This window comes from Sus scrofa, chromosome 3, assembly GCF_054392235.1.
Source record: "Sus scrofa isolate SSC_HxYL_T2T_F1_AM1 chromosome 3, Sscrofa_HxYL_maternal_Yorkshire_Landrace_v2.0, whole genome shotgun sequence".
Lineage (NCBI taxonomy): Eukaryota > Metazoa > Chordata > Mammalia > Artiodactyla > Suidae > Sus > Sus scrofa.
This window is the reverse complement of record NC_139385.1, coordinates 89245721-89273321: the sequence shown is the minus strand read 5'-3', so window position 1 is coordinate 89273321 and position 27601 is coordinate 89245721. Positions and strand designations below refer to the sequence as shown.

At 47.1% G+C, this 27601-nt stretch overlaps 1 long non-coding RNA gene across 3 annotated transcripts in view; it reads left to right on the top strand.

Moving 5' to 3' along the window:
* Positions 1-27601, top strand: part of LOC146404765 (uncharacterized) — a 102215-nt gene that overhangs the window by 39143 nt on the left and 35471 nt on the right. Inside the window, exons 3-7 of one of the 3 annotated variants that reach the window (XR_014841808.1) lie at positions 12068-12161; positions 14552-14754; positions 14848-14954; positions 15604-15696; positions 21497-25049. This is a non-coding gene — a long non-coding RNA (uncharacterized LOC146404765). Of the gene's footprint in view, positions 1-12067; positions 12162-14551; positions 14755-14810; positions 14955-15603; positions 15697-21496; positions 25050-27601 lie in introns of those variants that run through there. The other 2 variants (XR_014841807.1, XR_014841809.1) reach the window with 2 other exon arrangements.

The following is a 27601-nucleotide window of genomic DNA, read 5'->3' as shown; positions in this document are numbered from 1 at the left end:
GAATGGTCCTCAGAGACCTCCCTGTAAAAGCTGTCTTTCCTTCTCCTGGGGTGGGGGAGGGGAGGAGTGCTAGGGGGAGAGGACCCTTTTATTTTTGGCAGGCAGCAGCAGCAACAGGAGGAGGTCTGGATTTCCCCTGATTAGTCTGGATTTCCAAGAAAACCCGGAAGTTCCTGAGGGTTGTGGGTCCACTCTCAATTTCACAGATAGGTCTTTTTTCAGTGATTAGTGGTCCTGGCCAGGCTTGTTGGTTTTGAGAGTTAACCAGTGAGCAAACATTTGAGAGCCTGCTTATTGGGGACCCCAGAACAAGCATAGGAGAGGATGCCCTACGAGGAGTTCATGGTGTAGTTGAGGCCTCAAGATTAACAAACACCTGCACCAATTAGCAGACGACATGACAATAATGATCTGCATGGCCCAGACTGCCCCAGTCTTCCCATCACCGTCTGCCTTCAGATCCTCTTCAAACACTTCATAGTCCAGGCTGCTGGGGGTGCCCCCTTTACCAGCCAGGAGAGGAAGGGGTTCTTCTCCTGATTACAGGGTTGTAAAGGAAGAAGTGGGGAGCAGCAAGGCCATGTTCCAGTCTTACATGGGGAAGAAAAAAACCTAAAGAGAAAAACATACCAGGGAGTGCCGGGCAGAGATAGACACACAGACGGAGTTTAAGTCCCTAGTCAACCAGGGCTGCTGGCTCTAGCTTGCAACTTTCCATCGCTGGTTATGATGGGGTTCAGGACACATTACCCCAATCTATACACCTTGGCATACTGAATATTTTAAGCTGAAGGAGTCTGAGAGAACAACAGGGCAGGAATGTCACTCTGATGGCCCCACCCCTTCGTAAAACTCTCATGTGAGAGGTGCTGGAAGGTGCCCTCCCTCTACCTGGAGGAAAGGAGCATCCTTATCTCCAAAGACAAAAGGTCCCCAAGAAGAATCCTAACAGGCTTGTAAGCTCCCCCCGAGTTTACTACATCACTTCATACTCCTTAGCCTGCGCTCTCCCTCCCCGACTGCCCCGCATCGATGCTAGCGGAGAGTACTCAGATCTATTTCTCTGGATCTTCACTTCCTTATGAGGGCTTCCTTGTCTGTAAAACTTATGTTAAACACATTTGTGTGCTTTTTTCTGTTAATCTGTCTCTATCAGTTTTTTTGTTTGTTTGTTTTGTTTTGTTTTATGGCTGCACCTGCAGCATATGGAAATTCCTGGGCCAGGGACTGAATTCAAGCTGCAACTGCCACCTACACCACAGTTGCAGCAATGCTGGATCGTTAACCCACTGTGCCAGGCCAGAGTTTGAACCCAAGCCTCTATAGCGACCTGAGCCAATGCAGTTGGATTCTTAACCCACTGCACCACAGAACTCCCTCTCTATGTCAGTTTAATTGTCAGACCCAGCCAGGGACCCTAAAAGTGTCAAGAAAAATGTTTTCCTCCCCTACAGTCCCTACATGAGTCATCACAATCCCCCTTTTTTCCTCTAAGCCAGTGCAGGCCAGGCCCCCACCCTCTGCAGCCAAAGGGGCCCCAGGAATGATCATCCAGTACTTGTGTAGTGAGGGCTGGAATAATTTCAGGGGGCAGTCTGGATGGATGGAGAGGAGAGGCATGACCAGGGACAGTGGCCAGGAAGGATAGAGGAGGTCTGAGAGGGTGAGTGTGGAGATGGGGGCCCCCCTGGGCGGAGTGTGTGAGTAAACCCATGCTCCAGGGGTCCCTGAGAGGGGCATTTGGGATTCTGCTGATGGAGGCAGGACCCTGACCAGACAGCCTGTCCTCAGAGCTCGGCAGGAGGCCAGCAGCTGTCTGAGTGGCCTCCGGCACACTTCCTCCGAAGTAATCCCTTTCCACTTTATAATGCAGAGCTGGAACTATACATTCTGATTTTACCATGGCTAACCAGCAATGTCATCCTATAGCTAGCTGGCTTTACTTCACATTCATAGTTTGTCTTCATCCCCTCCAGCCATTTTATTCTTTCTACTTCATTCTAACCCTCAGCTTTTCTTACTCCCCATTTTTATTTTTATTTATTTATTTTTTATCTTTTTGTCTTTTTAGGGCCGCACTTGCACGGCACACGGAGGTTCCCAGGCTAAGGGCCTAATCAAAGCTGTAGCCACTGGCCTACACCACAGCTCATGGCAACCCGAATCCTTAACCCAGTGAGCGAGGCTACGGATCGAACCCGAAACCTCATGATTCCCAGTTGGATTCGTTTCCACTGCACCACGATAGGAACTCCCCCATTTTTAAAATGTCTGAAAATGTGCTCACCATTGAGATCTTCGCTCTGTGGAGGAGAGGCAGCTAAAGGACCCTAAATCTTTTTTTTTTCCCCCTCACCTGTGGCATGCAGGAGTTTCAGGACCAGGGATTGAATCTGGGGTCACAATAGTGACAATGCCAAATCCTTAACCTGCTGCACCACCAGGGAACTCCAAAGACCCTAAGTCTTGACTTTTCAAAATAAGTATTGGACACCCCAACTAGCAGCTTCTGAATTTCAAACCAAACAAAGGCAAGGTTCCGGGTGTTCTCACAGCACTGTGTGTTCTCACGGCACTCTGGTTTACATCCCAGAAGGAGCCTTCTGGATTGCCAGCTGGAACCTGGGTGGTTTACATGGGGCAGTGTTTGCATCAGGAGTTTGTTTGCGGAGTTCCTGTTGTGGCTCCGAGATAAGAAACTCGACTAGTATTCATGAGGATGAAGGTTTGATCCCTGGCCTCGCTCAGTGGCTTAGGGATCCGACTTCCGCCATGAGCCATGGTGTAGGTTGCATCTGCTCAGATCTGGTGTTCCTGAGGCTGTGGCATAGGCAAGCAGCTACAGCTTGATTCGACCCTAGCCTGGGAACCTCCATAAGCCTCAGATGTGGCCCTAGAAAGAAAAGAAAAGAAAAAAAAAAAAAAACAGTTTGTTTGCCAGCCACCTTAGGGACCTGCTGGGGCCCGAGACAGCCCTCTGCCTCCTCCCTGCCCCACCCAACCTCTGACTCTTCCCAACCTTGCTCCTTCCTGAACTGAGGTGGGGCCCCACCACCCTCCCCAATTCAGCCCTCTGTGACTCAGTGTTGACCACTTCCCCCCACCCCACCCACACTCACATTCCGATGGCCAGCTCACTCACTTCTTGGCATCCGACCCACATGCACCAGGCCTCTGTCTAGAGTAAATAGTCCTCTTCATGGGAGGATTTATGACAGGGCCAGCCCTGTATTGGAGGGGTCACGTGTATCTTAGCCTCTGAGTGCATGCCTTTCTCTGCACAGCTAATAGCTGACTTCTGTGAATCTTCCTTTTGACCCCCGACTGACCTGGGATATTTTGCTTATGGGAACTAAAGACTTATTCTTCAGGGTTGTACCTAGCACAGTGCTGGCTCAACACATGTTCAAAGAAAAGAGTCTTTTAAAAAGAGAGATTAACGGATGCTCCCATCATGGTGCAGTGGGTTAAGAATTGGACTGTATTGGCTCAGGTTACTGCAGAGGCACAGGTTCGATTCCTAGCCCAGGAACTTCCCTATGTAGGGATGCAGCCATAAAATAATTGCAATAAAATAAAATGTAAAAAAATGAAATGAGATTAATAAATAGAGAGTAATTTAGGGGGCCCTCAGTCTTTCCCAGACCTGAAAGATTCTGCCTCCTCCACGAGGGCTTATTCTGGCCAAATTAAAGGTGGATTTGGTGGTACCTGGGCTGAAGCCCAGCTCTGCCACTCTGAGGTCTCAGGCTATTATATGACCCACTTAAGCCTCTATTCCTCACGTGGCTACTGGGGGAAATTCCATATTTTATCAATTCCAGGATGTACTGTTTTTCAGCTTTTAGTCTCTAAAACTAGGATATATCTCTCAACTGACACAGGAGTAGGAAATTGACTGCCGTTGGCTGCAGTGCCTCTCCCTAGAGGAGGAGCCCAGGGGTGGTTATGGGACTTTTTCTGGCCAATGGAAAATAAAGAGTAGTGATAAACACGTATCACTTCTGAGCCGAAGCTTTAAAAGGTTCACCTCAAAAGCCAGCAAACGCCCAGACAGAGGCTGTTTTGCGGTCTTGCATCTCATGGTGAAGAGTATGTGGAGCTAAGCTGTAGCCAGTGGGCATTTAAGGAGAGCGAAGCATAAACCTTTCTTCATTAGCCATTGAACTTTCAGATTCTATATTTTGGTAGCACAATCTAGCATATTCTGACTGGTACTGTGTCTTCCAGTTAGTTGACAGGTTTTTTTTTTTTTTTTTTTCTTTCTTTCTTAGCAGTCTAAAATGGTACATCCCACAATTTATGGTAGTGTGGATTCAGTGGGACCTAGTAGTACCTCTCATAGGCTGGACGAGTTAATCCCTATGAATTGTTTAGCACAATGTCTTACCTTCGGTGAGTATTATATTCATTTTAGTCATTGTTATATTTTCAGCTCTCTAGAAATATGACAGGGCTTGCTATGAGTTTGGTATAGTGATCTGATGACATGGAAAGTTGGCAGCCCCCTTAGACCCCTTGTAGAATTAGAAAGAGTATAAATAAGTCCAAGTAAACAAGAATGTGGCTTAGACACTTGCTGGTGGAGGCTCTTTGAGGGTGTAGGTGTTTCAGATGGACTTCCCAAAAGCCAGCCACTGAAAAAGCCATTTGTTTGGGTAGATAACTAAGAATGCTGAGTTTCTTCTCATGAATTAACAGTTTATTGTCCAGGATGTGAGAAGGTGGGAGAAACTACTCAAGCGTGAGATGGTGAGTTTTTGGTACAATAGAACGAAGAAACACTGTACTCTTTTAGAGCAAATATAAGAATCTTGAATTTTTGCAGAATTAGGAATGGCTCACAGATCCAGTCTGAAGATATCAGACTTGCAGCTAATTCTTTACCTTTTGTTGTATTCCCCTGTGCTTTGGAAGAGCCCTTTCCAGGAATTTTATGGCCCACCCCTGCAGACTGAAAGGCGGTGAGGGTGTTCTGCACACTGGGCTGGGCCACAGTGCAATTCGTAAAGGCTACAAGGTCTGTCTCTAATTTTTCATAGCCACTGTCCACCCCTTTAGCATCCTCTTCCCTGCAGCTCATGTTATTAGCTGGCTACTTCCTTCACTTCCACCACTCAGGAAGATATGAAAGTCATCTATCCTAAAGTATTAGTGATGTAAGCATTACTTCCTCAGGAGCATTTATAGTTTTAAAGAGAACCTAGAAGTGAAAAGGGAAATTAAAGGACAGTATGTAAGGCTGTGTTAGGGATTTGTTAATTCCAAGAAATAGAAACTCACTCAAGTTGACAAAAGAAAAGACTTACTAGAAAATTGGAATTTGCATGAAACTTGATTGCAGGTATGATGTGGCCTTAAGGAACTGAAAAGTTCTCAGTCAACTACTCTCTCCAATTTTTTTAAAAATTTTACCCTGTATCCCCAATTCTTTCTGACTCTCTGGGGTGCCTTGGTCTCTCACCTCTCCTGCCTGTGTCTACTTCAGTCTTTTCTTTCAGCAGATAGCTTTCTTTGCTTATCATCAGCTTACACACAGTCCCACCACAGCTGCCCTGAAAAAGTGACCTCAGAGGGATGGTATTTTGGGATTGGGAGCAGCCACTTTGCCAGAGACCCTTGTCATTTCACATGAACATACAGAAGGCCTATCCAGTCAGTGTGAGTGATTTGTAGGCATGGATGTCCATTCCTTTCTATGCTTGAAGCCAAAGTTGGTCTACAAATCTGTTCACCCTCCTCTCCTCCACTTCACAATATCCTCCACGGTATTGAAGATGTTCTCTCTTTTTGCACCACAGTCATTCCTTACACAATTATCTGAGAGCTCTTTCTAAAATGCAAAGCAAGCCTGCCCCGTCACTGTGTAAGTCCTTCTCAGGCTTCCTGACCAAGGCAGGAAGTCTACCTCCCCCTGGGGCTCCTTCCTTTATTTTCAGCCCTGCATTTTGCCTCCTCCCTTTCCCTAGATCCAGCCTCTAAGAAACTTCTGCTCCCTGGGATGCCCTTCCCCCCCCTTTGCCTACCAAGCAAACTCCTATGTTACCTTCAGTGTGCTACTCAAAGCCACTTCCTCAGTGAAGTCTTCCTTGATTACCCACAGGCATGGGCCTTTTTTCTTTCTTTTTTGTTCCTGTGAACCTTTGTTTACCCATGTCTGCCAGAAGGTCTGTCTTCTCTACCAGAGCAGGAACCCTTCCAGGTCAGAAAATGGGCTTCATTCTTGTCTGTGCCAGGCAGAGCCTGGCATCAACTAAGTGTTCGGTGTAAAGTAGTTGCAAGACAGTGTGAAGCATAATGGTTATGAGCATAGATTCTTTTGCTACCTTACCTGGATTTAAAGCCAGGTTCTGCTACCTATTGTGACTTAACATCATTATACTTCAGTTTCTCTATCTGTAAAAAGAGGATAATGATACATCCTATCCCACACAATTTTGCTGAGGTTTAAATGAGGGAATATATGCAAAGGATCTGTCATTCATTATATGAGAGTCATTATTTTTATTATCTTTATTATTTCTGAATAAGGTTTTCCTGTAGCAAGAGGGGCAGAGAGAGCCTTGCACCAGCTCAATGGTTTTGATTAGGAGAGACTATCCATCTATCTATCTGGTCTATATATCATGTCTGTCTATCTGTCTATCTATCTAATCTATATATCATGCAGACTGATATTACTTAAAAATATTTTGTGGTGTACTCTTGTGGCACAGCAGGTTAAGGATCTGGCATTGTCATTGCTGTGGCAAGGGTGTGATCCCTGGCTTGGGAACTTCCCCATGCAGCAGGCATGGCCAAAAATTAAAAAAAAAAACTTTTTTTTTTTTTTTTGTGGCAGTGACACACTGGCATGTCATCTTCCTGGAGAAATTCATGAAAATTACAAAATACCATCTCTTTCCTTGAAGGATCCTGCATATTTCCTCACCTCCTATTCATTTGCAGGGAATGCATTTTGTAACCCAGAGTGTTGGAAGAGGCTTGGCTGGAAAGGGTTAATCTCTGAGCCTTGGAAGGTATTGGGCTCTGGGGAAAGAGGGGTTTCTAGGGATGTTGGAGAATAAGGTTTTTCTGCATCCATCTGAGGCACTGGGAGGCATTGCCATGGTGATGCGGAGTGTGGGTCCACTTTGCATTTATGTGGGGCTTTTTCTTTCTTCAATTCTGGTAAGGTTCAGTTGAACTAAGAAGAGGCACAGAGAAAGGTAATGCTTTGCTCAGCCAGGGTAGTGTGGCAAGTTATTGGAAAGGCAGGGACTAGACCCTTGACTCATTCAATAGCAAGATCTATGGCGCTTGCTCTATGCCAGGCCCAATTCCAGGTATGGAGGATTCAGTAGAAATAAAGGCAAACAGGGTCTCTGACCTAGTGGGGATGCAGGCAGTAATCAAGGAAGCAAATATATGCCATATTTCACTAATTCTAAGAGCCTGACCCCCAATTTAAAAAGATCTCTGGAGTTCCTGTCATGGCTCAGTGGTTAATGAATCCGACTAGGAACCGTGAGGTTGCAGGTTCGATCCCTGGCCTCTCACAGTGGGTTAAAGATCTGGCGTTGCCATGAGCTGTGGTGTAGGTCACAGATGTGGCTCGGATCCTGCATTGCGGTGGCTCTGGCATAGACCCCTAGCCTGGGAACTTCCTATGCCACAGGTGTGCCCCTAGAAAAGACAAAAAGACAAAAAATAAAATAAAATAATAACAATAATAATAAAATATCTGAAATCAGAGTGAATGCATCTTAGAATCATTGGCATGTCTTATAAGAACATTTTTTTCTTTCATAGTAATACATAAAATAATGCTGTACCTTACAGTGGATGGCATCTGAGATTTAAGAACAATTTAATAGTATGATTGAGGTGATGGCATTTTAACTCTTCTTGATACTGATTTATTTTCCTTCCATAAAGTTATAGTAAAGATCTGAAACCTGAGGAGTTCTTGCTGTGATGCAGTGGGTTAATGATCTGGCTTGTCTCTGTGGCATTGCTAGTTCAATCCTCAGCCAGGTACAGCAGGTTAAGGATCTGGCGTTGCCACATTTGTGATGTAGGTTACATATGTGGCTCAGATTTGATCCCTGGCCCAGGAACTTCCATATATTGCAGGTATGGCTGAAAAAGGAAAAAAAGCCTGAAGCCTGAAATGGGACAGTGATTTCTTGGACTAATCTATTCCTGGAACTCCTTTAGAAATACTATCTCAGTTACATGTCTGTGAATCCACTTTCCTTTGAAACCAACAAGGGTCCTGCCTATATCAGTAAAGAATTTGTTTGGCTGCAAATAAGAGAAAAATCAACCAACAATGACTTAAACTAATGTCCTGCTACATCTGCATGAATAAGTCATTGTGTACCCAGGCTTCTATAATTTTGCTCTACCATCCCTCAGCTCATGACTTTAGTCCTCATGGTCACAAGGTGGCTGCTGTACTTCCTGGTCTCTTATCCATGTTCCAGGCAGGAAGAAGGAGGAAGGGCAGAGGCTCATCAGCCTTTTTTTTTTTTTTTAAGTGAAACTTGACCAACTTGACTGACTGCCTACATCTCACAGTTGTTAGCATGTGGTGTCACGTGCTCACCCAAGCTAGAATGTGGTTATGGAAAATGGAGTTTGGGATGGAGAAGAAAAGCAATAGTGTCTGTTCTGCTGAGGAAACAAAACAATGCAGTTCTCATGAGTGTGTTGTGTACATGTATGTAATAGCATTGGGGGTGGGAATCAGAAAGAAGAGAATGCATTTACTACCCCTGATGGGAAATTGATAAACAGATTTGTCTCACCTGAAAATGTGACAGAAGCTAGTCAGCACATGTTGAGACAAGGCTGAGTGTCCTCATGCCTCCAAATATCCAGCCAGCATGAGGAACAGTATGATCTCACGGACTCTGGCCATGTGTCACTAACCTCTTACCAATGCCCAAATAAGAGGGAAATAAGATTCCACATCAGAGTAATGAACCCCTGACTCTCAGAGCAGAGCTTCCATTCTGCCCAGAGAGACTGAAACACCATAGAGAAGATGAGTGAGTCGCAAGGGAACAGGACTGCTAGACAAGGAGCCAGAAGATGGAGTAAGTCTCCTTAACCACATGCCAGTGTCTAGAGGGCAGGATTCTAGCCTTGAGCAGCTGGATACTTACATGAGGGTTGGGGAGGTGGGTCAGGGTCAGGTTTGGGGGAGGGATCCCAGGGAGCAGGGTTGGCTACTGGGGGAGCAAGTACATTAACCTTCTTACCATTCTGATGTTCTTTTTTTCCATATCTTTTCATCCTCATTTGTCAACTAACATGGAAATAAAATTCCTTTTGGAAATGTTTGAGAATTATACATGCTCATAGAGTTTATTGCTACCTACAGTGGTAGATGGCAAAAATGGCCACAATCCTTCACCACTCCCTAAGCTTACTGCTCTGCAAGAGGACTTTGCAACCCTTCCCAACAAGAGCAGAGGTTAATTTCTCCCCTCCTTGAATTCAGGCTGCCCCAGGGACTCACTTCGCCAAGAAGAATGCAGTGGGTGTTATTCGTATAGTTCTGAGTCTAGGCCTCCAAAGAACATGTCTGTTTCTTCTCTCTTGGGAACTCAGGGGAATGGGCTGGGCTAGCCTTCTGGAGGATGATGGCCACATGGAGCAAATGGGCTGCCCCAGCAGAGGCCACGGCAGACCTGCCAGTGGGGCAGCAGACCACAAAGCCAGACGAATACACTCTACTACAGAGCCATGAGCTGAATAATGGCTGCTGTTTTAAGCCACTAAATTTTTTTGTGTGTGTGGCATATGGGGTCTAATCAGAGCTGAAGCTGCCGGCCTATGCCACAGGCACAGCAACGCGGGATCCAAGCTGCGTCTGCAACTCACACCACGGCTCACGGCAACGCCAGGTCCTCAAATCCACTGAGCATGGCCGGGGATTGAACCCGCATCCTCACAGATGCTAGTCAGGTTCGCCAACCACTAAGCCACGATGGGAACTCCGTTAAGCAACTCAATTCTGAATGGTTAAGCGCAAAGAGCTAACTGATAGGCTTACTCTGTGCCAGACATTGGCTGTGTAACTTATGTAATTGTCATATTTTTTTGAACTATATCAGTACCTATTGGGTGTAGAATATGTGTTGGGGTAGAAATAGCCCCCGCCCCACCCCTCAGTTTGCTTCTGCCTGAAATTCCGACTGAATTTGTGTGGTCATTTGCTCTAAGGGGCTTTTAGGCTCCGACAGGAATATCAGAATAATCTGTGATAACCCCCTCTCATTCCTCAGTCTCCTGTCACTTAAAGGTGTGTGGAGTTACAGAAGTGGCATTCCAATTGGAACCTGTCCAACTTCTTATTCTGCCAGCAGCTTTTGAGGGGACTTTCTTGCGGTTTTTTTTTTTTTTTTTTTTTTTTCCATTTCTTGGGCTGCTCCTGAGGCATATGGAGGTTCCCAGGCTAGGGGTCAAATCGGAGCTGTAGCTACTGGCCTACACCACAGCCACAGCAATGCGGGATCTGAGCCACGTCTGCTATCTACACCACAGCTCACGGCAACACGGGATCCTTAGCCCACTGAGCGAGGCCAGGGATCGAACCTGCAACCTCGTGGTTCCTAGTCAGATTTGTTAACCACTGAGCCACGACGGGAACTCCTTACTTGTGGTTTTTAAGTGTATATAGGTTCCTAGAGGTCACAAACCAAGAGATGACCCCTTAGTGCCCTTATCAGATAGTCCTAGGGAGACCAAGGGAAGAAGGTAAGTGCTACAATTCTTTTTTTGTTTGTTTGTTTTTGGCTTAGCCCATGACATGCAAAAATTTCTGTGTCAGGGATCGAACCCGAACCACAGCAGTGAAAATGCCAGATTCTTAACTGCAGATGCTTAACACCAGAGAACTCCATACTCAATTCTTTCTGTTCAGAAAGAAATGAGAGTAGATGGATGGTGGTACATTAAAGCCCTGGACAGGCCACCAGAGCAGTGATCATGGTAATGCTGATGGAGGGCACATCCTCACATTGCAGGGCCAAGAGCAAGGCACAGCCTCAGGCCGGCTGCACACCAGTGTGGATAACCTCACTCTGGATCTTACCATGGGTTTCAAAGTAAAATTTGCCACAGCCCCTTGGGGTAACAGACACTTATTTAAAGTCAAGGTGTCTGCCAAAAGATAATAGCTTTAAATGTAAAATTACAAATCATTATGGGTAATGTGATGCAAATTGCAATAGAAGCATCGGCAGTGTTTTACTTTGATTTCATTTTTTGCTTTTCTTTCATTGCCAGCCGTGTCTTAAGGCCCTGCTAGGGACACCTTATTCAGACACCACTTACCCTCAGCTATGGCATGATATTGTCCACTGCAAGAGGACATCAGTAGAGGCTAAGGGGATGGTGGAAGAGTCCACTTATTTATACAAACTGAGGTTATTTCTAAGAAACCCAGGTTTAATTTTTTCAATGTTGGTTTCTTCATTTACCTTCTAAGCCGTGCCTAGACATGCTGAAGTTCTACTGAGAATTGGAAGTCAGTTGTAATAGTCAATCCAAAAGTCACCCTTTATCAAATGCTAAGTGAAGGCTTTTAAATAACCAGTTTGCTGGATTTTTCCTTTACTGTCTCTCGGCCTCTGCTGGAGGAGGAATGATTTGTAAGCACCTTGGTCCTTAAAAGGTTCAAGCTTGAGTTTTGTGTGCTTTTCCCAAGGGGTGGGAAGAAATTGAACAGTGGTTGTTTTTCAATGAGCTTTTCCTTTTAGCCATGGAGAGGGAGATATTGCTGGATTTAAGATGTCTCTAAGCAGCAAAACCAGAAAAGAAAGGAATAAGCAGCAAAAAATAAACAAGTGTTAAAGCACTCTTTGAAACATTTTATATCAAATTTCTTTCAAGGAAGGGGTTCAAATTGGCTGGCCATTTGGTCACTGAGAGAAGCCCTACCAAACTTATTTCCCCCAAACAGTAGATGTCTCCAAAGGGCGACTGCTGAGAGAGTTCTTGACCAAGGTTTCTGGAGTCTTTAGGTTGAGATGTGTGGCTCTCGCTTCATCTTCCTCTTTTCTTTTTTTTTCAGCTCCCCAGTGGCCACCTGTTTCCGAGGAGCTCTGCTCTCATAATGACAAGGAAACCTAAAGGCTGAAAATAGAGCAAATTTCCCAGAATCTCAGGTACCAAGAGCAGAGCAGGGTGGGGACTTCTTGGACATGAGTTCACATTAGCTGATGAAATGCGGCTGTCGTGTACCCTCAGCTCCGTCCAGCTCCTGGTGACAGGGAAGGAAGCCAGTTTCACTGGTAAAATACTGCAGAGGTTTTCACCGTGTTTTCATGGGAAGGGCTGAGCTTCCACATGATGGAAACAGGGGCCGGACTCAAATGAACCTGCAGCTAGGACTGCCTTTTCTTCTTTTTTTCTTTTTACGACTGTAAGTGTGGCATATGGAAGTTCCCAGGCTAGGGGTCAAATCAAAGCTACAGCTGCTGGCCTGCGCTACAGCCACAGCAACGCTGGATCTGAGCCACATCTGTGACATACACTGCAGCTTGTGCCAATGCCAGATTCTTAACCTACTGAGCCAGGCCAGGTTTCATACCTGCATCCCCAAGGACACTATGTCAGGGGAACTCCTGCCTTTCCTAATGAAAGTGCTCTATCAATTTCTAACAATGAAAACTGTATTAGATCATTAGCCCCATAACTCTCATTCGAATGTTTGTCACCTGAGCACTTGAGGTCAGATGCGAGTGAGGTCTGTCAGCCTGAGCACCTCCTTCCCGAGACCACTGGCTTCTGGAGCACACTTTAGATTGGTGTGAAACATCATTTCAAGAGAAGCTATGTAACTTGTCCAAAAGGTCCTTAGCCCATTTCATTAGACAAAAGCTACGAGCAAGGCATCCTCAGTTAATACTGTTCATCTCCTTCACCAGCCTCTTTGCTCAGGGTTCTGACCCAAGAAAATAATAGTAGCAGATAGTTCTCTATTGCTGTGTAATAAATCATCTCCAAACTTAACTGCTTCAAACAATAAACATTGATTACCTTACACAGTTTCTGTAGGTCAGAAATTCAGGAGAAACTTAGCTTGGCAGTTCCAGTTCAAGGTCTTTTACAAGGTTTTAGTTAAGATCCCAGCAGAAGCTGCAGTCATCTGATGGTTTGACTGGAGCTGGAAGATCTACTTCCAAGGTGGTCCCCTCACTTGGCTGGTAACTTGGTGCTGCTGTAACTATGAAGGTATTACTTTGGTTAATTTTTTTAAAATACATAGTAAACTAAGTAAATATCTATTCATTAGGAGGGATCTAAAACCAAATTTCCCTACCATTGTAATTTTGTCTGCTCTGCTTCATGCTGCCAGCTGTCTCCTCTGGATACACATCTATCTCCTCACCCAAGCTGCTTGTGCCTTAGGGTCAGGAGCCTTGGGTTATTAATATCTCCAGTGCCCCACCACCCCCAGTCCCTGCCCACCTCTTTCTCCATTGCCTGGGAGTTTACCCACTATGACACATACAGAAGGTGTTCAACACGAAGAAAAGTCAATAGAATTACTTCTTACCTGAAGTGTATTCCACAGTGGGGGAAATACTGACTCAGAGGAGAATCTCAACCCATGTTCAGTTAGAGTGAGCAGAAACATGGGTCTCCATTGTTCCAGTTTGATCCCCCTGCCAAATGGGCTGATGACATGGGGATGCTAAGAGTGGTGTGTGGTGGGAATAAAGGAACAGGAACAAAGACCTCAATGATTTCTTTTCTTTTCTTTTCTTTTTTTGGCCACCCCATGGCATATGGAATTCAGATCTGAGCTGCAGTTGCGACATAATCTGCAGCTTTAGCAATGCTGGATCCTTAACTCACCGTGGGTCAGGATTGACCCTTCATCCCAGCACTTGCAAGACACCACTCATCCCATTGTGCCACAGCAGGAACTCCAATGATTTTTTTTCTAAGCTGGGTCAGGGACTTCATTCTTCTTGGAGTCCCAGGCAGAATGGGCAGGTTTTTGTTTGGTTTGGCTTGGTTTTTTGTTTTTTTTTTTTTTGCTTTTTAGGGTTGCACCCTTAGCATATGGAAGTTCCCGGGCTAGGGGTTGAATTGAAGCTACATCTGCTACCTACACCACAGCTCACAGCAACACGGGATCTTTAAGCCACTGAGCAAGGCCAAGGATCAAACCGGAGTCCTCATAGATACTACTTGGGTTCATTACTGCTGAGCCACAATGGGAACTCCAGAGTGGGCAGGTTTGAAGATAGTTGGCAACCCTCAGATGTGGTCCTGAGGCTCACCTGTGGCTCATTACAATGGAGAAACTGATCCCTGGTAGAGCTGTAGGAGGCACAGAGTGAAAAACATCCTTGTCATTTAAAAAGGAAAACATGGGGGTTCCCTAGTAGCTCAGTGGGTTAAGGATCTGGTATTGTCACTGCTGTGGCTCTGGTTACTGCTGTGGTGCAGGTTTGATCCCTAGCCTGGGAACGTGTGCATGTCTTGGGCACAGCCAAAAAACATAAAAAAATAAAAAAAGGAAACTGTGTCCTTCCCCTTCCAGACTACTCCCCATCAGTGCATCCTGCACAGGCATTGGCAGGAAGCGGAGAAGGAAGAAGAAAAGGAAGGAGGGGCATTTCCTCTCACAGACTGGATTGCCAAAGCAGCTGCTCTAAGATTCCTCTTCTCTGTGGGTCTTCCAGACTATGTGGCTCTGCTACTTGTCCAGAAAAGACTTTCTCATGTGTTTCCCATTTGAGAAAGGTACTCCCTGTCTGCTTTGTTTCCCATGTCTTCCACTGTTTGCCTACTTTTTCTAGGACAAACACTTTCCTCACTGCTCCCTGCTTTGGCCAGGCTGGTGTGTCCTTCAAGGCCTGAGGAAGTCACTTCCCATTGGGTTAAACTAGAAAAGGAATGTACGGGCATAGAATTACCATACAACCCAGCCATTCCACTCCCAGGTATGTACCTCAACGGATTGAAAGCAGATATGCAAATGAATACTTACACATAAATGTTCACAGTACCATTATTCATAATAGCCAAAAGATAGAAACAACTCAAATGTTCATCAGAATGGACAAACAAAATGTGGTAGGTATATCCTTACAGTGGAATATCTTTCAGCCTTAAAAAGGAATATAGTGCTTAAACATTCTACAACGTGGATAAACCTTGAAAACACCATGCTAAGTGAAAGAAACCAGATGTAAAAGATCGCAGGTACGATTCCACTTATGTGAAACTTCCTGAGAGGAAGAGGAAACAGGGAGTGATTGCCTGATGGCTATAAGGCTTCCTTTCAGAGTGATGAAAATGTCTTTGGAACTGCTCAGAGGCAATGGTTGCACAATGCTGTGAATGTACTTGATGCCACTGAACTGCATGCTATAACTGGTTAATGTGAAATTTACCTCGATTTAAAAAAATTGATGCTTAAAAATTAAAATCTATTTTATTTGTTGTTGAGGGGGGAGATATTTTTGTGGTAAACATAAAGTCTGGGATGGACCCTGCTGGCTCAGACATGTCTAAGTCCTGGGGCTCAGCAAAGCTGTCATGGGATTGTCTCCATCTCTCAGTTTCCCATTCTCTTGATATCCCTTACAGGATAAGAGGAGAGGGCCATTGCCAGTTCTGGTGTCAGGTGATGCTCAGGGAGCAAGAAGGACTTCCTGGCTTGGACCAATCACCCTGACCAGGGTATGGAGACTTTTGACTGGTTTGGCTCTAGTCAGATGGTCACTCCTGGGGCCAGTGCAGGATGAGGGTCTCAGAGAGGGTGTGAGGTTGGCACCACCCCAAAGCCCATAGGTTGAATGGAGTACTGTGGAAGGGGAAGGGTGATTTTCTGAGAGAAAGGATCCTGGGTAGCAAAAATAATTTCCATAGAGGCTTCACTGGCTTTCTTACCATCCTCCATGGAAGACCCACCCTTCTTCCCCAACCCTGTGGCATGGCTTTGCTCCTTTTCAAAGTATCTCTGCCCACTTGGCCCACTGGGACCTCCCTTGCCAATGGAACTACATTCAAGAGCGGAATCCAGCCCTGTAGGTTGTCGTTTTAATTTCTTCAGTCTTTACAGAGAGTAACTTGGCACTGTGCATTAAAATTTGAACATTCTTTTCTTTTGACCCTGCAGTTACACTTTTAGGAATATATCCTAAGGAGAAATGCAGCAAGAATGCAAAGATGTATCTACATAGGGATAGCCTCTGGGTAATTGAGGATAGCAATGAATATGGAGTAACATAAATGATCATCAGCAGGGGATGGGTCAAATAAATTATGCAGAAGATGAATGAAGGATAGCCATGTAGCTGTTTAAAGGGATAACAAACATCTCCATTTATTGACTTGACCATGAAATTTAATTTTTTGTTTTTTTTGGCTTTTTAGGGCCACACCCGTGGCATGGAGGTTCTCAGGCTAGGGACCTAATTGGAGCTACAGCTGCCAGCCTATACCACAGTCACTGCAATGCCAGATCTGAGCTCCATCTGTGACCTACACTACAGTTCATGGCAACGCCGGATCCTTAACCCACTGAGCAAGGCCAGGGATTGAACCCCCAACCTCATGGTTCCTAGTTGGATTCATTTCTGCTGCACCATGATGGGAACTCCCATGAAATTTAATTTTTAAAAAAGGATAGATAGGGACTTCCCTTTGTGGCTCAGTGGTTAACAAACCCAACTAGGAACCATGAGGTTGGGGGTTCAATCCCTGGCCTCGCTCAGTGGGTTAAGGATCCAGTATTGCTGTGAGCTGTGGTGTAGGTTGCAGATTCGGCTTGGATCTGGCATTGCTGTGGTTGTGGTATAGGGCGGCAGCTATAGCTCCAATTAGGTCTCTAGTCTGAGAACCTCCATATGCCATGGGTGCAGTCCCAAAAAAAGCCAAAAAAAAAAAAAAAAAAAAGGATATACAAAGGAAATACAGTACGACCACATATTTTAAAAAAAAGTAACCCTTATTAATGAGAGGAGAGACTGTACATTTGTCTCTATAAAGACTTAATGCATCTCTTAATGGCCAAAATTAATACAAAATAAATTCCACTATTTAATTACATTTCTGGAAGAACACTAAAAGGGCTATAGGTCATAACCATTTCAGCCCATCTCAGAAGCCCAGTCCTCCAAGCCCAGTTCTCTATGTCCTATGAGCTGCTCCAGAGTCTTGAATGTGCTGCAGTTCGAATACTCTACTGAACTCTAGTCCACAAAGCTTTGCCCTACTCTGTACATCATCTCATTCAGTTGCATCCCTTTATTATGCAGCTCAATTTAGCTTTGCTCAGCAAATAATAATTCTTCCTTTCTCCAGAAGAGAGAAGTGAGGGGAAAACAAATAGGCAAATTTAGGATTTTCTTCAGTGGCAGGAGGAAGAAGGCTGGTAAGATACTCTGATATTAGTGATTGTAGCCCATGTAAAAACATGTATCTGCAGGCATAGAAAATAGTATGGGAAAAATACACAAAAATGATATCGGAGTATCACTTGGGGGTGGTAAAACTAATAGCTGATTTTTTTTCCTCTCTCTATACTTTTTGTCTGAATTTCTTTTTATAGAGCATGTTCTAGTTTTATATTCAGAAAGCTCTTTCTTTCTTTTAACAAGAATCCTTCATGCTGTGGCATATTTCTTTTCATTTTTTTTTTTCCGAGATCTAGCAAAGGATAAAGAGAAGTGAGACACTGACTGAATCCATTCTCAATACAAGATGATTTCTCTTTTTTCTTTAATTTTAGAACTTTAAAAAAGTAACCCCCTTCACATATTACGAGAAATATGGAAAAAAAAAAACAACATTCCTTAGTAGGTTTATAAATTTTACCCATAACATGCTACTGTGTAGAGTCATTTAAGATAAAGCAGGGAATTTCTGTTGTGGCTTAGCGGGTTAAGGACCTGACATAGTGTCCATAAGGATGAGGGTTCGATCCCTGGCCTTGATCAGTGGGGTTAAGGATTTGGTCTTGCCACACGATTGTAGGTTGCAGATGCAGATCCATTTTGACCCCTAGTCCAGGAACTTGCATAGGCTGCAGGTACGGCTGTAAAAAAGAAAAAAATAAAACAAAGCAGGCTGAGCCTGCGGTGCAACAGCCTGGCTTGTCCTGAGGGCCAAGGGCAGTCTCTCCACTGCCTGGGGTGGGAGTAGAGATAGGGACACTGGCCTCCCTCAGCAGCTGCCCCTGTGAACTCCCCTTCTCCAAACAGAAGCTGACCCCTGCAGCCTGGTCATTTGGTGTTGGTGACTCCAGGCTGCCACGGTGGAGTTTCCAGAGCCCCTTGTAAAAGCCTCCACAGGGTCTGAGTGACGTTGTGTGGGAAGCCACACACGAACTCTCCCCTCTGCAGACTTTCTGTGTGAGAACTCTGGAGTCTGAGCAGGGTAAAAACAACCCTGCTGCCACCTTTCCTCTTCCTGCCCAGGTCCATTCTCGGCTCCTCTGCCACCTCCCCTGGATCCTCTCTGGCCAGCTCAGTTTCTGTTTCTGGGCCAGGCAGGGAAAAAGCATTTGGCTCAGCCCCTTATTTGTCAGGAGTCCAACATTGCCAGGGGTCTCGCCTGGTTTCAAGAATTTCCCAGTGCCTTGCCTTGCTCTGTAGTCAAGTTTCTAGCCAGGATTTCTTGGCTCTGAGAAAGACTCAGTGCCTGTTGGAGTCTTCTAGGCCTGTGTTGCATTTGCAGCCACCTGGCTCTGACTGGGCGACAGTTCGGCCCTCCTGGGTCAGCCCATCTCCTTCTGCTTGGCCGGCAGAGGAGGCCCTTTGTGTCGTTTGTCCTGGGGCTTGGGAGGGAGGAGGCTCCAAGTTTCTGTCCCCAGCCCTCTGTCCTGGGTTTACCGCAGCTTCAGCCCAGACTCAGGGGTGTCACTGCCTTCCAAAAGCAAGCAGTTCCTGCCTATCTGGCAAAGACAAGAATGTCAAACCTGAACAGCCCCAGCCCCTGTTTCTAAGTCAGACCTATTATACCTGTTCAGTACCTGGGCCTCTCCTGCTAGAAATTTCCAGCTGTTCTGATCTTTCGCATAAGGGCTTGGCAAGGCTGAAAGGTCTGGAAGCGAATGAATTCTGAAAGCCTGAAGAACACCAGGCCTGGGTTGGTGGGTGCCTCTCCCCCTCCCTGCTTAAGGACCCTCTCTCAGACTCCCCCTCATGTCCTACCTTTGGATTCACCTGAGGCAGAGGGCCTGAAGGGGTGCTGGGCCCTGGAGTCCAAGTTCCAGGGGAAAAGAGAGCAGTTTACCATGTGACACTGTGCCCCAGCAAGGGGCCTGAGGGTTGGATGCCCAGTATGGAGAAAGGGTGTGAGCCAAGGCTGCAGGTTCCGGGAGCCAACTTGAGAGCCTGTTTAGGACTTGGACATACAAGTGTAGAACTCAGGTGCCCCCATATGCCCTCATCATCATAGGTGACCCATGCCCTGCCTTGGTGTGAGAAAGCTGTGATTGTTAAAATAATGCATCCTTGAAGTTCTCATTGTGGTTCATCGGTTACGAACCTGACATAGTGTCCATGAGGATGAGTGTTTGATCCCTGGCGTAGCTCAGTGGGTTAAGGATCTGGCATTGCTGCAAACTGTGGCGTAGGTTGCAGATGCTGTTTGGATCTGGCATCGCTGTGGCTGTGGCATAGGCCAGCAGCTGTGGCTCCAATTTGACCCCTAGCCTGGGAACTTGCATATACCACAGGTGTGGCTGTAAAAAGAAAAAAAAAAAAGTAATGCATCCTTGACAAAACTTCCTTTCTCTTCGTTCAGACTATAATGTATTTCCCGAGCTCTCCTTTGTTTTTGTTTTTGTTTTAAAGGTACCAGGATCAAAAATATACAGGTAAATACTTGAGTATTTGTAGCTTGTGTTCAGTAACTGGCAGGAGTGTAGAGAAGGAAAAAGGCATTGTTACTGAGGGTTTGCGCTTGACACTTCTTCCACTCTAGTACACGTACAGGAGATAAAGTAGGTAGTTGGAAGGATGCCCTGCCTGTGCTCCATCCTTCCAGCCCAGCATATATTTCCCGGCTCTCTTCCCCCAAGGTTGCTGAACCCCCCCCCCCCCCCAGCTGACTTCTGCCTTGGGAGTGAGGAGCTGCAGGGAATGTCCAGACTGGGGTGTATTGGTAAGTTGTGTTAGGCTTTTCCTTTGAACCCAGGCTATTCCCTGGACGGTGGGCGGAACCCAATAGTGGAGCTGCAGTTCTCCTCTGGGGCCGCGAGGGTAGTTGACAGGTCCCAATGACTGGATTTTGGCTGTCCTCTGGCTAATACAAGAGGACGTGCACACCCTTCGCCCAGTTGGGTCCTTACACCACCCCACTCCGAGGTGGACAGGGACCACCTCGCATAAGGAAATCGAGGCTCAGAGATTCCACGACTGCCCCCTTTCAGCCAGTTAAAGACCCCGCAAACGCAAGCGTCCTGTCTCCCGGGCTGAGGATCCGTCCTGACTTGGCCCTCTGGGTGTCGCGTTCTGCACGGCTCATCTGCGCCGCTCATCAGTCCCCTGGCACAGCCTTGGCTTCCCCCGCTCGGGAGAGAGAGCGGGTGTTTCTGGGCTGGGCCGGGCGGCACAGCACGCAGGGCACGGAGAGCACAGGCTGGGAGCTGGAGCCGAGGGCGGGCTCGCAGCCGGGCTGGCCTTCGCTCCGGGTGCCCCAGCTCCCGCCCGCGGGGTGGCGCCGGGAGGGCCCCGCGGCTCCCGGCGGAGGCTCGGGCCACCGCCATTGGACGCTGAGCCCCGGGTCGGGAGGGGGCGCGGGCCCAGGCGTCAGGTTACTCTGCCCAAGCGGCCGTGGGGGAGGGGCGGCTGCGGCAGCTGGCCAGGGGGTGTGGGGGCGGGGGCCTCGGGCGGAAGGACCCCCCTCCCCCCAGGACAGGCCCCATTCTTGGCCTTAAAGGGAAACCATGACCGCGCTTGTATCCAACTCCTGTAACAAACATTTGTGAAAACTCATTACGTGTCAGGTGCTGTGCTGGACTTGGGTGCGTGTAAAGTGGCATTGCTGGGGTTCTGCCCAAACTTGCCTCTAACTGAGGAAATAAATCCACACGGAAGAAGAACGCTGAAGACACCAGGAAGTAGATGATAAGGCCTGAGAAAACATGAGTAACCAAAAGTTATACGGGTTCCTGGAAAAGGAAGTCTCTCTCCTCCCCCATCCTCGGCGTAATCTGGAAAGCTGCCGCAAAGAGGCCAGGTGTGGCTGTCTTGGCACCTCCCCCAGGGAAGGGGGACCTGCCAATGGTGAGGGAGAGCCATCCCATCATGCCTCGCAGCCACTGGCCTCAGAACCATCCCCTTCTGACGCTGTCGAATGTCCCCTACCCACTCCCACTGCAGCCTGCAAGCCTGCCCTGTCTTCCCAAGAGCTCCCACTGCCTCTAGTCTCCATCTGCTCCAAGGCTAAAGCCTTCCTCCTGAAGGCTGGTCTGGCCCTCGAGGACACTGCCGGTCCACAGCCCTCTTCAACGAAGTTCTTTTCTCCTCAGGCCATGCTTTAGGACTGGAGATGACTCCTCACTCACCAGTGAAGCTTCCAATCTGCTGCTTCGCCATCTCCCTTCAAAAACCCAGCTCCGGAGTTCCCGTCGTGGCGCAGTGGTTAACGAATCCAACTAGGAACCATGAGGTTGCAGGTTCGATCCCTGGCCACGCTCAGTGGGTTAAGGATCTGGCATTGCCGTGAGCTGTGGTGTAGGTTGCAGACACGGCTCAGATCCTGAGTTGCTGTGGCTCTGGTGTAGACCAGCAGCTACAGCTCTGATTTGACCCCTAGCCTGGGAACCTCCATATGCCATGGGAGCAGCCCTAGAAAAGGCAAAAAGACAAAAACAAAAAAAACCCCAGCTCCTTGGAGTTTTCTGGTGGCTCAGCTGGTTTAAGATCCAGTGTTGTCACTGCTGTGGCTTTCATCCCTGCTGTGGCATTGGTTCTGTCTCTGGCCTGGGAACTTCCACATGCCACAGCTGTGGCCAAAAACAAACAAAAAGAAACAAAAAACCCAGCTCCTTTGAAATACGTGTCAATAATAAGGTGACACCACTTCTAGTTAGTGTCACCTTATGCTACTGGTCACTTCCTCTATCCTGTAGTGATTTCAGTACTGGGTTCTTTCTCCTCCACTGTCATCATTCTTGGGGACTTCAACATCAATGTTTATGATCTTGGCCCTAGTAATACATTTTCTGTCCCACCCTAGCCTCACCATCACACCCTAGACCTGGGAATCATGAATGTCTACATCTTCTCTAAAATCCCAGATTCAAATATCCCACTACCTGCCAGCCTGCTAACTCATTTACTCACTCTGGTTCTTCCACTAGCTCTCCTGCCTGAGACCTCCAATCCATTGCTGTATTGTTTCCTGACTATCTCCCCTCAGGTCTTCACTTAGTCAGCTGAGAGTCCACGATCCAGCATGGGAAATCTCCCTTGCAAACACTCTTAACTCCTAACACCAGTCTCTCTCCATCATAATCACCTGGCGAAAACCCAACTGTGGTTAAATCAAACTGTTTACTTCACACCTGCAACCAAGCAGTTTGCACACTGCTGAAGAAAACTGCCCAGCTACTCTCAATGGACTCACATCAAATTTATGTGCATACATTTCCAAAGGGATTTGAACTGCTGGGCAATCCTACTACCATTTCTTAGAAAATCCCTTTTCCGCTGTCTCCATAGTGCAGCAATTTCTTTCTCCTCTTCTGCATATTTTCAACCCCCCCCTTCACTGTCAGTCTGATCTCGGACTATACTTCATAGAGAAAATAGGTACAGACAGACCAACTGCCTGCTCTTCCTCCCACCAAAGCCACTAGAATGCTTGCACTCTGTGTTCCCTCCGCCCATCTGTGGCCAAGCCCTCCATCTATGTCCTGGGCCTCTTCCCCTTTCACCAGCACAAGCATTCCCTTTCTTTCATGCATCATCAATTTCTTCCTCTCTACTCTATCCTTCCTACTGAAGCCAAACAGGACTATGTCCTTCAATTTAAACAGATATTAGCCTTAAACTCCCATTTCCTTCTGCTGACTGAACCATTTTGCTGCCCCTCTTCGGAGTGAATGCTCCTGGGAGAGTTGTCTATATACTCACATTTCTCTTCCTCACCTCCCATTCTCACATCCACCGGCTCCAGGGTTTTTTTCCTTACCATTCCCTTGCAATCAATCTTAGGATGCCAAGGACCTACATCTTGACTAGATTAGTGACCAGTTCATGGTCCCCATTTCTTCTGGTCTCCCTGTGGCATTGAACATGTTTGACCACACCATGATAGATTGAATTATTGGCCATAATGCTTGTCACTCCTCCCTGAGTTCTTATTGTGTGACTCTGCAGTCCCTCGTGATTTAGACATGGCTGTGTGACCTATTTTGGATAAGTGAAGGTAGGAGGAAGTGACATGGTACAGTTCTAAGCCTACGTCTTAGGAGACATTTCCACCTGCCTACTTGTGCCAGTGTTATCACCACTGCCCTAACTGGCCTACTGGTGCAAGGATGATGAGGGATGTGTATCTAGAGGAGACTCAGGAAAGGTCAGCCTTATCCACCTGACTCCCAGATGGTGAGTAAAATAAATATTTACTCTTGTATGTCATTGAGATTTTTTTTTTGTGGTTGTTAACCTACTAATAGCTAACTGATACATCCTCCTCCTTGAAATACATCCTTTGTTGAGTTTCCTCAGAATCACCATTTTTTCTTCTAGCTTCACAGGTCATCCATCTCAGTCTTGCTTGCTTGTTTTTCCTTTACCAGATCTCTAAATGTTGTAATGGCTTCAGTCTCTGCCCTCTTTCTTTTAGTTTTACTTTTTCCCTAAGTGGAATTATCCAGGCCCATGGCTTCTGAACACTGTTTACATGCTGGGTTTCCAATTTAAATCCGAAGGAGAGATGCCCCTGAACTCCAGACTCAAGCTTGAGTACACATACCCACCTGGCGTCTGACAGGTCTTGGTGTGGCCAAACAGAACTGCTGTCTATCCCTTTCCCCCGGCATGGGCATCCTGTCCACACAGTTATCCTAAAAATGCAAGTGTCATCCTTGACTGTTCTCTTATGTCACAGGTCTAGAAACCTCACCATCCCCACAGCCACCGCCGTGCTTTTACTTTCTCTTGCCAGAATGTCTGCAACTGCATCTTCACTGCTCTGCTCTTCCTCTGCTCCTTGTCCCTGTTCTGCCAAGCCACCAGAGTAATCTTTCTAAAACGTAAGTGGAATCTCTTCTCTCCTGGCTTAAAATCCTCCAGAAGTTTCCCACTGCAACCAAAATAAAACTCACAGTCCTTATTTTGGCCATGAGGACATGATGGTCTAGTCCTTGCCTACATCTCAAGAGCCCTCGCATTCTTTTCGTTCACATTGCTTCAGCAACAGTGGCCTTCTTGGTGTCTCCTGAACTTAACAGGTGCATTCCTGCCTCAGAGCTCTTGCACTTACTATCCCTTCTGCCTGGAGCACTCTACCCAGATCTTCACGTGGCTGCCTCCTTCCTCCTCTGCAGAGAAGGTCTCAAAGAGCCTTCCCTGGCTAAATAAAGCAGCACTCACTAGCACCCCATCCCCACCACAGCTACATCACAATGATTAGCTACTTACCAACATCAGAAATTGTTTGGCTTTATTCCCTCCCATTAAGGCATAAAATCATTAAGGGCATGTTTTTGTATTTTCTGTTATATTCCCAGGGCCATGCCTTGCATATGGGGGACTCTTAGTAAATGCATGTTGAATGACTGAGGCTAGAACTGAATGGAGAAGGAAGTGACCAGCTTGATGGGGGAGGGTGTCCTAGAGGCAACTGCTGGGCCAGAGATAGGGAGGCTGCCAAATTCAGGGACCCTGAGGGGCTAGGCTGGCTACAAGGGAGGACACATGGCACACAGGAGAGCGGGAGGAGAAAAGCCTGCACAGTAAGAGGGTTTGAACACTTGAACGCTGTCACTCCAATTCCTTTGAATTAGTGGGTGCCACTGACAATTATGAATCAAGGACATGATATGTTCAAAGTAAAGGCTTTAAGATGATTAATATGGCTGAAGGGTATACATTTCTGAGTGTCTTTAACTAAGTGCTGTCCCCTGGGGGCACAGAATTTTAGAAGACAAAGACATCTAGAAGAATCTGGGAGCCCAAGGGAGCTGGGGATCTGTCCCCTTGGAGCGAGATGCAAGAAAAACCCATTATCCAACCTTTTAGGGACCAATATTGAGTTCCCAGTTTTGGAAGATCTCCCTGGGTAATTAAGGGTTTGTTGAGCTGCACAGCAGGCACTCGTACACGTGTTAGTGCGCTGGTGCCCCGTGTTCCTTACACCTTCCCCCCAACACACACGCACACACGCACACGAACAAAGAAATTGCTTTTTTTCACCCTGTGACTGAACACAGCTTCAGCAGACCCCCAGCTACGGATATCCCCGACCCAGCTCCTTGCCTTCCCAGCCCCCTCCACCCAATTCCATTGTCAGAGCGGAACAAAAGGCCCAAGGCATCCTGGGTTAAAGGATTTTAACTCTGCCAATCCCAGGAGGCTCCAACAAGAAGCAGCTTCCTGCAGGAGAAAAGTGACTGAGACATCTCCCCAGGGGACAGGGTTTTTTTTTTTTTTTTTTTTTTCCTTTTTTCCTGGTCTGAAAAAAGAGAACCCAGCTGTCAATCAGATACCACCCCCCGCCCCCCGCCAGCTTCCCTCCCCAGCCCCCACCCCGAGATTAGGAGCTTTCTCTCCTAGAGAACTCCCAGCAGCCTAACGTGTCTTTAGGTCTCTTCGCGGATGACTTCTATTTATGGCTGTCAGGCTTCCATCCAAGCCCTAGGGATGGTGCCCGCCACCACCACCAGACAGGACTTTCCCTCCCTCTGCCGCGCTCCTCTTCGTCATCCTGCCCCTGCATCCCTGCCTTCACCCTGTGCGGGTAATGCTGCCCTGAGCGCCCCGATTGCCCCCCCCATCCCCACCTCCGCGACCACGCACCCCTGGTCCCACCCCTACCCCCACCCCACCCCGACCCTCGGCGCCATACGACGCTAGGGGCCAGGCGGCAAGCTGGGGCTGTCCGGCCGCTGAGGGCCATAGGTGGACCCTCCACCGACCCGCGCGGCCACCAGCTCCTGAACTTGGCCGAAACGAACCTGTCTATTGTAGCAAAAAGCTACGGGTTTGTTGGTTGCTAGCAAGGGCGTTTGCAGGACCGAGGTTCGGTGTGCTTTTTTCCACGTGCCTCTGTCCTAACCGGTGAGTAGCATCTGGTGAGCCCATGCTGGCTGTCCTGACTCCAGTCCCAGAGGTTTCCGGGACAAAACTGCTTTTGGTGTTAGACCCCTTTTGCTCTTTCTGGAACTAAAGTTCAGTATGCATTTTTTTTCTTAAGTTTTTCACTTAGAAAAGATACCGGGTAAATTAGAAACATGTTTGGGAAAGAAGTGAGCAATCAATGCTGGCATTTAAACGACACAAAAATGCCCACACCAGGCCACACGCCCAGGCGGACACGGCGCTCCCGGCGACCGAGCAGCGCCCTCTGGTGGGCTCTCGGGGGGCCGGCCGTCCCCACCCTCAGTCTCCTGAGGGAGCGCGGAGAGCAGCTTCCCTGAGGCTGAGGAACTCGGGACCTTTCTTGGAAGGAAGGGAATTCAAACTGTGCGACGCCAAGGTCCTGGGAGATGCCTTTTGTGGTTCCGGGGCTAGTACCCAGGCCAAGAACCTGATGAAGGGGCTAAAAATCCTGGTTCCATTCTCAGTGGCTGCCTGCTTTGATTCTTTTAAAAATTGAAATGCCTGGAAAGAGAGTAACCCCTAAAACAAGGGCAGGTGGCCGGCTCCGTCAAAAAATCACCAAGGTCACCACCAAAAGACACGATTCAACCATGGTATATACGTTATGTATGGCGGTAACATTTAATAAGTATCATTAAATGTATTATTAAACATTAATACTTATTATTAATAAGTATTATTAAATTCTTTAAAAAAAAGAATCTTTTTCCCCCTGTTAGTAGTTCCTGGGGGCATCCTTTTGTACTCTGAACAGCAGTGTTATTTTAGGCTGCCCCATCCCCAGTAGCCATTTCCTCTCTTTCAATTTGCCCCTAGTATTCTAGTTCCTTGTACATCCTACATACTTCTGCCCTTTGGCCAGCTTCTCCTCATCCTCACAGCTGCTACCTAAGTTGAGGTTCACACAGCTTATTTTCTGGATGGGGGGAACTCCAGTGAGAGCAGCTGGAGCCAATCCATGGCACACAGGATCCCAGGTCCACAGGACTGTCTTGGATCCTCTTTCTGCCCAACATGCAACACCAGCATGTCTGCCAAGAGGTGGCCACCTTCCCGTGGGCAGTAGAGTACTCCTGGTTTAGCTTCTCTAGCTGGAGTTTCTCCCCAGAAGAGTATGGAAGGCGGAAGAGGTGAGGGTGCTGGGTTTCTGAGAAAACAGGCAGTTCTCCCCCAGCCCCCCATTCTTTTCCTCTGAATCTCTTTTCCCTGTCTGAAGGGTTTCTACCTATCCATACTGTCTGGTGGGAGTTCCTCCAGCTTCATACCTTCCTTCTCTTTGAGCTATTTTCTGCTGTATTTATTGC